A 13,129-nucleotide genomic window follows, 5' to 3' on the forward strand; every position below is an offset into this window, starting at 1 on the left:
CGTTATCAATTGTTCAGAAATAACTGAACTCTGAACTCAGCTGGGCCTTGTTTCACAGGCTCCCTTTAAACCCATCGAAGACTTGGTTCCTGCACTTCCTTTAGATTTTCTGAGCCAATTTTTTGTGTTGTCATTAAACTCACCATAGCCTCAGTTCCCACACTCATCTTAAACTTATAAGACGTCATTCCCCATGCTCCTTTAAACACATTGGTGTCCTGATTCCCACATTTTCTTGGCACATAAATGGTTTGCTGGAAATGTTATTATAGCATGTGGTCTAATAAAACAACCGCCAGCAGTCTGTCATGTCCCTTCTCTGTTTTAATTATTTTAAGTATGTTTTTCTTCTTAAGGATGTTCTTCTTGGTTAGTTTATGTCGGGGGAGGAGAAATAGGGGGAAACTTTTTACAGTCACTTACCTCGACGGAGATGCACCTTTCTCAGTGTCTCATCTCCGCCCCCCCCTCTAATGGCCTAACAACTGGAGTGGTTCCTGGAGACCCCTCTGGGGCTTCAAAACACAGGCGCAGCATGGACTTTAACATTGGACTTTAACATCCTTTGCCGAGGATTGCCAGAAGAAGTGATCCGACTGCGGGGCCTGTGGACTTTTAACTCAGTGAAGCCGCAAAGAACCGGCCAACTTGGGAACTCCAAGCCGCAAAGTGTTCCGATCATCCTGACGTCGGAGTTTCGATCATCCCAACGAGAGGGCCTGAACATCGGACCGTCCGTAGCGGCGACTGCGGAGGGTTCAAAGGCCCCGACCAAGGGTGAACAAAGGAGGAAGATGACTGAACTTTATTGCCTTCCATCACAGTGAGGAATGTTGATTCCACTGTGGTGGATGTTTATGTTAAATTTTATTTTATGTGTGTATTGTGTTCTTTTCACTTAGTATGGCTGTATGGTAACTCAAATCCACTGTACCTTAATGTGTGAAGTGATAATTAAAGCAAACATGAACTTGAACTTGGTAGTATCTAAAAAAGTGTTTTTTTTGTTGCTGTTGATATTAATAGGAATAACACAATAGTTTGAAAAATCTGTCAGTTAGCACCGCCAAAGTCATGAGGGTGTGGCATTATGAGTTTTAATGTAGAAAGTTTACAGATGACACATAAATTGGTGATTGGTGTTGACAGTGTCTTAGGCTAAAGACTGACATTGATGAGTTGGTTAGATGAGTAGAGTAATGGCAGACAGAATTTATTCCCGATAAGCATGAAGTGATAAATTTTGTAACGACAAGTAAGATTAGGACATACACAATGAATAGGAGGTGCCACAGGGAATATTGTGTGAATATGTGAGCTTGAGTACAAGTCCAAGGATTACGAAAGGTGGCAGCATAGGTACATAAACAGTTAAGACGGCATACAGAATACATTGCCTTCATTGGTCAGGGTGTAGAATAGTGGACATTGTGCACACGGTTGGCCAAAATGCATGTTTTTAAGCTGTATGATTCCACTACTTTGTGATTTCTGACATTGTTGATTCTGTGGAGGTATAAAACAGTATCAATGCCAGATGTTCCTAAGCATGAGATTGGTAGCTAAGCTCAGGATCCTGAAATGCTAGTCTGGAAAGCAGCTAAAATGAGTGGCCATGTTGGACCTTCCAGTGATGGGGGCATGAAGAAAGTTAATATGAGATGTTAATATGAGTGGTTGTCTTCAAAATATGGAAAAATAAGCAAAAGTCTGGTTTCAAATGTAAAAGTCCCTTGGTTGGATAGAGTTAATCTCAAAGCTTCAGAGCAAATGACTAATGGCCCAGTCTTTAGAGAGTTGCAGAGAGTGATTGAGTCCTGAAGCCCTTGAGTTTGAAGGGAAAGGTATCAACGGACACATAGCCAGAAGTGCTTCAATGTGAAACAGAGAACCAAGGAATAATCAAGCAAATCAAGAGTGTTTAATTGTCTTGTGTACGAACAACAGAAGAATGGAATTCTTCTTTGCCGCTGCATTACAGGCCTGTAAATGCAATGCACATTTCTTCCCAATGGTAGGAGCAAAATGAGTGGGTGGTGTGGGACTGTGATGATATTGGCTGCCAAGTCACTACTTGTGATAGGAGTGGTAGCATCATCCTTGATGCTTGATGCAGGCTTGATGCAGATTTAAGTTGAAGATCTTGCTAATCGATACCAATCGATAATACATCCCAACGGATTCAGAACCCCAGTGGAAAAATCAATAGAATTAGCAACAATAGGATGTTCAAGAAGGAACAGCAGATGCTGGAAAATTGAAGGTAGACAAAAGTGCTGGAGAAACTCAGTGGGTGAGGCAGCATCTATGGAGCGAAGGAAATAGGCAATGTTTCGGGCCGAAACCCTTCTTCAGACCCGAAGGAAATAGGCAACGTTTCGGGCCGAAACATTGCCTATTTCCTTTGCTTCACAGATGCTGCCGCACCCGCTGAGTTTCTCCAGCATTTTTGTCTACCTAGCAACAATAGGAAGCAGGTGAATAAGCAGTGGAATAAATGTTGTTTGTCTACAATGGAACAATACAGGATTCGCAGAGTGAGCAGGCAAATGCATGTTCATTCAATTTACAAAGACCTGATAATGAAGTTGATTATTGAAGGCACAACAGCGGGTCAACAGACAGACTAGAACTGAGGCAGCTGTAGATCATATTAACTGGGAACCATATTAAGAGTTCATAACTTTCATACGAGTGGAAAATTATACCGAGAGAAGGGTCTGGACATGTGTCTGGTTCCCATAACATAGTTTCCTGCAAAACGTGAAGCAACTTAGCAACTTAGTGCAGTTCAGTGGAGCAGCATGTTTATTCTGACCTCTATCACAGTAAGAGATTACTGGAAAGAGAGAAGAACAGGGTTAAAGATGTGCTCAGCATCCCATTGCAGCACAGTGTGCAGTTGGTAGAGCCGCTGTCCCACAGGATCAGAGACCTGGTTTGATCCTTGCCTCAAGTGCTGCTGCCTCTGTAGAGTTTGCACATTCTCGTTGTGACCACCTTGATTCCCTCCAGATACTCCAATTTCCTCCAACATACCCAAAGATGTGCGGATTTGTCGGTTAATTGGCCTCTATAAATGGCCCCTGGTGCGTAGGAAGTGAATGCAAAAGTGGGATAACAGAACTAGTGTGAACAGGTGATCGATGGTCAGCATGGACTTGTTGCCCTCCCCGCACACGGGTGGTTGGCAGAGGAGAGGGACGTTGGCCTGCAGACTTCCAGAATTGGAGGTGCTCCAGAATTTCCAACATGTGGATGGAACTTTGGACTGTTTGTGTTTCTGTTTTTATTTTGTAATTTTAAACGTGCCAAATGTGTGGGTTTTGCAAAATAATGTCACTGTGCTGTGCATGCGTGACACTAAAGAACCACTGGACCATGTCTGCGCTGACCATGAATCCAATGTAACTAAACCCTTCCTTAATTCCGTTTCTCTTTCCACAAGAGGCTACCTGACCGGACAATGTAATTCCAGCATTTTCCAATTTTATTTAAGATATGCTGCTAAACATGTGGTTTAAGCAGATTTTAAAAAATGCAGGGTTGGCCAATGGGTCTTACACATGGTAACTTTAAACCTGGCATTACATTCACTCACAATCGTAACAGATTTCAAAGATTGAAAGGTCAAGTTGTCATTAGCCTTAAGTTGTCATTCTTAAGTCTCTTTACAGAGGATGTTTGTTCTACAGAGTGTTTCTAGAAAGTTTTGTTTTTAGTTTCAGCTTTCCAAAGTCGACTGTTTATGTATTTTGTTCCTGTGACCAATGACACAGTGAGTTACGCCGGAACAAGAGAATATTTGATTCATGGAGTTTTACTCCCAGCAACTGTGAACATTTGCGAGAAAGAGATAGAAAATTGGCCATAATATTCCCCTAACAAGAATGGAAGTGAGTAGTGATTGGTGACGGAATGATTCCACGTGTAGCTATTGTGACCAACTGATAGTTTCATCTTTGGTTTGTTTAATTGCACCAGTTTTCTTCCACGTCACCTGGTAACATAACAGGATATCAAATTCCCAGCCAACATTTCACTCTTGGATTCAGTAACTCCTCCTACTTATTTCCCCAGGTGTGTTTTATCTATATTTATCTATGTGGTTCTTACGTGGATGACTTTGAACACACAAAAGAAGGATTATCGACATTTGACAGACAAGCTCAGTTTTGGATGCCTTAAATTCACACACAGTTGGGAAGGATTGCTGCAAGAAAGTTTCAATGGAGGATCTAAGAAGCTGGCAGAGATCGCATATGTGTATTTTGCAATGTGACCTAGCCCATGAGATTTAGGTACAGTAAATGTTTTATCTTTTCACATTGTATTGAACTGGAAATTTAAAAGTAGTGCCCTCCATAATATTTGGGACAAAGACCCATCATTTATTTATTTGCCTCTGTACTCCACAATTTGAGATTTGTAATAGAAAAAAAATCACTTGGTTAAAGTGCACATTGTCAGATTTTAATAAAGGCCGTTTTTATACATTTTGATTTCACTATGTAGAAATTACAGCAGTGTTGATACATAGTCCCCTCATTTCAGGGCACCATAATGTTTGGGACACAGCAATGTCATGTGAATGAAAGTAGTCAGGTTTAGTATTTTGTTGCATATCCTTTGCATGTAATGACTGCTTGAAGTCTGCGATTCATGGACATCACCAGTTGCTGGGTGTCTTCTCTGGTGATGCTCTGCCTGGCTTGTATTGCAGCCATCTTTAGCTTATGCTTGTTTTGGGGGCTAGTCCCCTTCAGTTTTCTTTTCAGCATATAAAAGACATGTATAAAGTTCAATTTTTTATCTTTTAACTTTTATCAACATTGCAAATTGGCAGGTGTATTTTGGGTCAAGGCTGCCACTAGTTATACACTGTATACAACAAGGAACAACTGGATTTTACATTGGTCTTTTCATGTCCTCAGTAAGTTTGGGAAAAACATAAAAATTGGCAGTGTTATGAATAGTGAGGGCAGTTGTCTAAGGCTACGACAGGATATAGAACAGTTGGAAAATTGAATAGAGATTTTACAGATGGAGTTTGATCCTGACAAATGTGAAGTGATGCATTTTGATGCATTTTGAGAAGTCATACAGAAAATGCCAACACACTAAGCAATGTTGAGATCCTGGGGTTCAAATCCATTGTTCCCTGAAAATGGCAACACAGGTGGATAAAGTGGTGAAGAAGGCATTTGGCATGTTATAGAGAATAGACACTAGACAATAGGTGCAGGAGTAGGCCATTCGGCCCTTCGAGCCAGCACCACCATTCAATGTGATCATGGCTGATCATCCAAAATCAGTACCCCGTTCCTGCCTTCTCCCCAAATCCCCTGACTTCACTATCTTTAAGAGCCCTATCCAGCTCTCTCTTGAAAGCATCCAGAGAACTGGCCTCCGTAGCGCTCTGAGGCAGAGAATTCCACAAACTCACAACTCTCTGTGAAATGGTGTTTCCTCGTCTCCATTCTAAATGGCTTGCCCCTTATTCTTAAACTGTGGGCCCTGGTTCTGGACTCCTCCAACATCGGTAACATCGAAAAAGTTCTGTTTCATATTTACAAAACCCTGGTTAGGTCACATTTAGATTATTGCACACAGTTCAGATTGCCATACTCTTGGAGGGATGTGATTGTATTGGAGGGAGTGCAGAGGAGATTCACTGGGATGTTGCCTGGAATGGATGACTTTAGTTGTAGGGAGAGTTTTTGATCGGCTGAACTTGTTCTCCCCAGAGCAATGGATGCTGACCATTGACTTGATTGAGGTACATACAATTATGAGAGAAATATGGAGAATAGCTAGATTTTATTTCATGGTGGGTGTGTCATAAGCCAGAGGGCATTGGTTTAAAGTGAAAAGGAGACTTTGAGGGGATCTGTGGAAAGATGTGTTTTACACAGAGAGGCTGTTATCTGGAACATGCTGCCCGAGGAGGTGGTGGAATGAGATACAATCAACATGTTTTGGGAGGCATTTAGACAGACACCTAATTAGGCAACGAATGGAAGAATATGGTCCTAATCGTGGCAATGGGATTAGTTGCGTAAAAAATGATTGCCCAAGACATGGTGGGATATAGGTCCATTTCTGCGTCCCATGACTCTGACCACTCAAAGGCTGTAGTGAAGTACTTTTACGGTTATTGTTATAATGTGGGGAAAAACAACTACCTACTTACACAGAACAATTAAACATTGATTGAGGTATAAGTACTTGCAAGTATATATATATGCAAGTACTGTATATATAAGCAGTGACAGGATCGGTCAAAGTCAGCATGGATTTATGAAGGGGAAATCATGCTTGACGAACCTTCTGGAATTTTTTGGATGTAACAAGTAGAATGGGTAAGGGAGAGCCAGTGGATGTGGTGTATCTGGACTTTCAAAAAGCCTTTCACAAGGTCCCACACAAGAGATTAGTGTGCAAAATTAGAGCACATGGTATTGGCGGTAGGGTATTGATAGGGATAGAGAACAGGTTGACAGACAGGAAGAAAAGAGTAGGAATTAACAGATCCTTTTCAGAATGACAGGCAGTGACTAGTGGGGTGCCGTAAGGCTCAGTGTTGGGACCCCAGTTATTTACAATATATATTAACAATTTAGACAAAGGAATTAAATGTAACATCTCCAGGTTTGTGGATGACACAGAGATGGTGGCAGTGTGAGCTGAGAGGAGGATGCTATGAGGCTGCAGGGTGACTTGGATTGCCGAAACAACCCGAAACATCACCCTTTACTTCTTCCCAGAGAATATCTGAATGGCGTCAGATTAGGAAAAAAGGAGGTGCAACAAGACCTATGTGTCCTTGTACAATGGTGACCCGTGTGGGGGGGGGGGGGGGGGGGGGGGGGGGGGGGGGGGGGGGGGGGGGGGGGGGGGGGGGGGGGGGGGTGGGGTGGGGTGTAGTAGGGGAGGGCACTCTAGTTTAGAATCCTCTGCCCAGGGAATAAGCCTACATTTGTTTGTTTGTTTGTTCATTTGTTTTGGTGAAGTCTTTTCTTTTTGTTTTCACTTTTAATTTCAAGTTTCTGGTGTACCTTTTGTGTTGTGACCATCGGCAGACCAACTTCCCTCCAGGGATGAATAAAGTTTTATCGCATCGTATCGTACATCAGTCACTGAAAGTAAGCATGCAGATACAGCAGGCAGTGAAGAAAGCAAATGGCATGTTGGCCTTCATAGCGAGAGGATTTGAGTTTAGGAGCAAGGAGGTCCGACTGCAGCTGTACAGGGCCCTGGTGAGATCACACCTGGAGTATTGTGTGCCATTTCGGTCTCCTAATTTGAGGAAGGACATTCTTGCTATTGAGGGAGTGCAGCGTAGGTTCACCAGGTTAATTCCCGGGATGGCGGGATTGACATATGATGAAAGAAAGGGTCAACTGGGTTTGTATTCACTGGAATTTAGAAGGATGAGAGGGTAACATAGAAACATATAAAATTCTTAAGGGATTGGACAGGCTAGATGCAGGAAAAATGGTCCCGATGTTGGGGGAGTCCAGAACCAGAGGTCACGGTTTAAGAATAAGGGGTTTGTCATTTAGGACTGAGATGAAGAAAAACATTTTCACCCGGAGAGTTGTGAATTTGTGGAATTCTTTGCCACAGAAGGCAGAGGAAGCCGATTCACTGGATGTTTTCAAGAGGGAGTTAGATTTAGCTCTTAGGGCTTGCAGAATTAAGCGATATGGGGAAAAACCTGGAACGGAGTACGGATGATCAGCCATGATCACATTGGATTGGATTGGATTGGATTCAATTTTATTGTCATTGCCCTTTTCAGTGCAATGAAATGGTTTAGCCTGCAGTCATAACAGAATAAATAACAAAACAAACACTCAACACAGTTTAAAGTCATTGTCTCTTCCCTCCTTGCTCTCCCTCTGCGCTGAGGCAATCCAGGCCTCGATGTTGCGTCCCCGCCGGGTGATGGTGTGCAAGTCCCGCGGCTGAATCCGAGCTCCGCAAACAGGCCGGTTCAAACCCCGCGGCCCGGAGCGGTCGAAGCTGCCGAAGCTGCCGCCCTCCAGTCCAGCGGACGCAGCTGTAGTTGCGGGAGCTCCGAAAAAACAGGTCACCAACCTGTGAGCTCCCGACGATGTTGTCCACTGGCCCGCGGCCGAACCTCCAAGGCTCCAAAGTTGGGTCGGAAGTTGGGTCGCACCGCAACCACAGCCACGAAGTCGGCCAGCCTCGCGTTGGTAAGTCCTGGCTCTGCCTCCGGAGCCGCGAGGGCGGTCACAGTTGGAGGCTGCCAGCTCCGCGATAGGCCTCAGCGCAGACGGACACGGAGACGGGGGATACGGCAGGAAAGGTCGCATCCCCCCCGAAGGAAGAGCCAAACAACATGTTACACCCACCCCCCACACATACACAACTAAATAAACCGAAATAAACTGTAACAATGGGACAAAAGAAAACAAAAAAAGAAAAGACAAACGGACTGCAGGCGGCCGCAGCTGCAAGGCAGCGCCGCCACTTGAATAGTGGTGCTGGCTCGATGGGCCAAATGGCCTACTCCTGCACCGATTTTCTATGTTTCTATGTTTCAATCATGCCCCCTGTTAATCTCCTCCACTGCAGTCCTCCCGGACTCTCCTCATCACTAAAACTCCACATCCCAGTCAACATCCTGGTGGACCTCCGTGTCCATATTGTACATCATTTGAGTTCACAACAGACTTACAGAACAGCAACTTTCTCCCATGGTTGGGTTTGGCTTGCAACTGACGTAATTGATCATGCCATACAAAGCAGTAAACCCACTATTTCACATTGAAGAATAATTTTGATATCAGGCACAGGAGAGGAAAGAGATAACTATTTGTCTTGTCAGAAATGCATACCTAATAATTCAAGCCGGTTAAGGTGGCTCCACCCAAAAATAATCTTCTGTTCCTTTCTCACAACTTTTATGCGTCATTGAAGCGTTCATAGCCTGTAGCGAAAGGGAGTTTCACACGGTTGGAATATCATAGAATATATTAATTTCATTTGTTTGAAAGAAAATGCCAAGCAACTTGGTGGGGCTGTTTTGTTGGAACCAGATGTGGCACACAAGGCTCCTGCCAAGAATGAAAAGGTCAAGAAATAAATGTTTACCTGCATTGTTTTCCTACCACACTCTGGGACTTTGAACTCAGAATACTGGCAAAGGCTTCCTTGGTTACCTGGGAATGTACTGCTGCTGCTTTCCTGGTCCTGGACGAGTGTTGAAAGAGTCACTTAAAGCAGAGAGAATGTTTAAGAAAGAACTGCAGATGCTGGAAAAATCGAAGGTAGACAAAAATGCTGGAGGAATTCAGCAGGTGAGGCAGCGTCTATGGAGAGGCGACGTCTCGGGTCGAGACCCTTCTTCAGACTGATGACGGGGGCGGGGGGCAGAGACAAAGAAAGGAAGAGGCGGAGACAGTAGGCTTGTGGGATAGCTGGGAAGGGGAAGGGAAGGAGGGAGAAAGCATGGACTATCTGAAATTAGAGAAGTCAATGTTTATACCACTGGAGTGTAAACTATCTAAGCGAAATATGAGGTGCCGGCCCTCCAATTTGCACTGGGCCTCTCTCTGGCAATGGAGGAGGCCCAGGACAGAAAGGTCGGATTCGGAATGGGAGGGGGAGTTGAAGTGAACTGAGCCACCGGGAGATCAGGTTGGTTAGTGCCAACCGCTGTTCCAGGTGTCAACTTCTCTACATCGGTGAGACCAAGGGCAGGCTCGCCGTTCGTTTCGCTGAACACCTCCGCTCAGTCTGTCGTAAGCAACCTGATGTGAGAGGTTGGTTATGGCGCATATCAACAAGAACCTCAACCCATTTCAGTTTGCCTACCGCCATAACAGGTCAGGGGAGGATGCAATCTCACTGGCTGTCCACTTTGCACTGGACCACTTGGACAATAAAAGCACATACATCAGGCTGTTTTTTATTCATTACTGCTCAATACCATCTGGTTACCAAGCTCACAGAACTGGGTCTCTGCGCCTTTCTCTGCAACTGAATCCTCGACTTCCCCATCGGCAGACCATAGTCTATTCGAATTGGCAGACACTTCTTCCTCAATAACAGTCAGTATGGGAGCACCTCAAGGCTGCGTGCTCAGCCCCCTGCTCGACTCACTTTATACTCATGACTGTGTAGCCGGACACAGTGAGAAATCCATCCTCAAGTTCTCAGACGACACCACCGTTGTTGGACGAATTACAGATGGTGATGAGTCAGAGTATAGAAGTGAGATCGATCGATTGACCAAATTGTGTCAGCACGACAACCTTGCCCTCTATGCCAGTAAGACCAAGGAACTGATTGTGGACATTAGAAGAGGAAGGATGAGGACCTATAAACCTGTCAATATCGACGGGATGATGTTGGAGAGAGCCAAAAGCTTGAAAAGCTTGCATGGTTCTGAAGATCTTTCCTGAACCCAGTACACTGATTCAATTATAAAGAAAGCCCAGCAGTGTCTCTACTTCCTGAGAAGATTGCGGAGATTCGCTATGTCAGAGAGGATTCTCCTGAACTTCTACAGGTGTATAGTAGTGAACATATTGACTGGTTGGATCACGGTCTGGTTCAGCAACTTGAATGCGCAGGAGCGAAGGAGACAGCAAAAAGTTGTGAACACTGCCCAGTCCATCAGCAGACCTGACCTCCCCACTATCGAAGGGATTTACCGGAGTCGCTGCCTCAAAAAGGCAGCCAACATCCTCAGAGACTCACACCATCCTGGCCACACACTCATTTCACACCTGCCATTGGCAAGAAGGTACAGGAGCATGAAAACTATAACGTCCAGGTTCAGGAACAGCTTCTTCCCTGCAGTCATTAGGCTATTAAACACAACAACCTCAAATAAGCTCTGAACTACATAGACTATTATTGTAATTATTGCACTATTATTGGTCGTTTTTTATGTGTATGTAAGCCTGTGTGTATACACACATACAACTTTTTTTTTCATTTATTATATTGTTTACAGTGTACTATGTTTACATATTCTGTTGTGCTACTGCAAGGTTAGAATTACATTGTTCTATCTGGGACATATGACAATAAAACACTCTTGACTCTTGAGATAAAATAATGGCATTTAAGAGATTTTTGGATAGGCATGTTGATATTCAGAGAATGGAGTGATATCAATCAATCAATCAATCAATATTTATTACATGTCATTTGAACCTCAGTGAGGCTCAAACGAAATTCCGTTTCCACAGCCATACAAAGACAAATTCCTACAGACATACACACAATTCAATTTACAAAAACATCCATCACAATGAACCCACATATGGATTTTTGTGATTTCATGGGTTTGCTCCAGTTTCATCCCACAACCCAAATTGTCCCTAGTGTGCAAGATAGAGCGGGGGGTTATTGCCAGAAGTGGTGGCGTGGTGAACGGCTGCGGCTCGCCTGCAGTCCGTTTGTTTTTACTTTTTTGTCTTGTTTTTTTTCATCTTGTTTAGTTACGTTTTTGGTTTTTAGGTTTGTGTTATGTGTGTGGGGGGGGGGGGGGGGGGGGGGGTTGAAACAGGGCTTTCTGTCTCTTCCTTCGGGGAATGCAACTTTCTTGTCGTATCTCCCTTCTCTGCCTCCGTCTGCGCTGAGGCCTAATGGCGGAGCTGGTGACCTCGAGGCTCCGGAGGCAGAGCCTGCCAGGACTTGCCCTGGGCTCGCTCCCGTGAGGGCGGCCCGGCTCGGAGCTGAAACGGCGCTCCCGTGAGGGGCTGAGATGCTCCCTTGAGGGTGGCCTGGCTCGAGGGTAACGGCATTTCCATGAGGGCGGCCTGGCTCGAGGGTAATGGCGCTCCCATGAGGGCGGCCTAGCGTGGGGCTGAGACGCTCCCGTGAGGGTGGCCTGGCTGGAGGGTGGAACGGCGCTCACGTGAGGGCGGCCTGGCTCGGGGCTGGAACGGTGCTCTGGTGGCTGAGACGGCGTTCTGGCGGCAGCGGCCTGAGTCCGGGGTTCGGCCGCGGGCCAGTGGACGACATCATCAACAGCTGCGTCTGCTGGACAGGAGGGCGGCAGCTTCGACCACCTCCGGGCCGCGGAGTTTGAACCGGCCCGTTCGCAGAGATCGGTGAGCCGCGGGACTGACTTACCATCGCCCGGTGGGGTATTGCCACAGCGCAGAGTGAGAAGAGGAGGGAAGAGACAGCAGCCCTAAGATTTTTGCCTCCATCACAGTGAGGAGGTGTTTGGTGGACTCACTGTGGTGGATGTTAATTTGTGTTAACTGTCTGTTCTGTTGTTTATTATTGTCTGTATGGCTGCAGGTAACGACGTTTCGTTCAGACCGTAAGGTCTGAATGACAAATAAAGGATCTAATTCATTCTAATTGGTCGGTGCGGACTCGGTGGGCTGTTTTCATATTCTAACTATAAACATAACTAAAGGAAACTAGTACATCCCTGCTGACTAAGGAAGCCTTTGGCCCCCAGCAATCCTGATCTCCGGCCAACATTGCTGACACCCGGCACCTTGCCCCAATCTTCACTGTCCACCAAAGTTTCCTTATCAGTGTAGGCCTACTCCTGGGCTTCTCAGATGGTGTTCATCCTAATCTCATCAGCATCTTTTCCAATTCCCCATAAATACCAATGACAATATTTGATTATTCAACACGGCTGTTTAATACAAAAAGGAAGGCAGAAAGTAAATCTGAACAAAAATTCAAAAAATAAGGAATCACTTCAAAGAAATAGGGTATTTATAATTGGAGGAGGAGCCATCTTGGGGAACGGCTGCTAACCAGCAGCCATCCGTTTAATTCATTTTATTTCCGTTTTTAATTAGTTTTGATCATCGTTTTTTCAGCAAAATGGACTTCTTATTGTGGGGGGAAGGAGGTAACCTTACTTCTAGGTCCCTACCTGGTCGGTGAGGCAGCTTTTTCTCTGGGCTGCCCGTCGACCCGTCCTCGTGGCCTACCAGCGGGCTTGGAGCGCCGTTTCCTGGTGGGGACCGCCCAGCACCTCGGCTTCGGTGGCGGCACAGCGCTGGAGCGCCATCGCGGAGCGGAGCGGGCGATGCCTTGCCTGGGTCGCCGCGCTGGATCGACACGCTGGAGCTCCGGTGAGCTGTGACCGCCGAGATCAACACATCCGGGC

General features: G+C 45.4%; 1 long non-coding RNA gene across 4 annotated transcripts in view; it reads left to right on the forward strand.

Moving 5' to 3' along the window:
- Window positions 1–1,745: 1,745 nt before the first annotated feature.
- Window positions 1,746–13,129, forward strand: part of LOC129702863 (uncharacterized) — a 41,066-nt gene continuing 29,682 nt past the window's right edge. The window contains exon 1 of one of the 4 annotated variants that reach the window (XR_008724461.1): window positions 1,746–4,301. This is a non-coding gene — a long non-coding RNA (uncharacterized LOC129702863). The remainder of the gene's footprint in view (window positions 4,302–13,129) is intronic. The other 3 variants (XR_008724462.1, XR_008724460.1, XR_008724459.1) reach the window with 3 other exon arrangements.

Source organism: Leucoraja erinacea, chromosome 1 (genome assembly GCF_028641065.1).
Source record: "Leucoraja erinacea ecotype New England chromosome 1, Leri_hhj_1, whole genome shotgun sequence".
Taxonomy (NCBI): Eukaryota; Metazoa; Chordata; class Chondrichthyes; order Rajiformes; family Rajidae; genus Leucoraja; species Leucoraja erinaceus.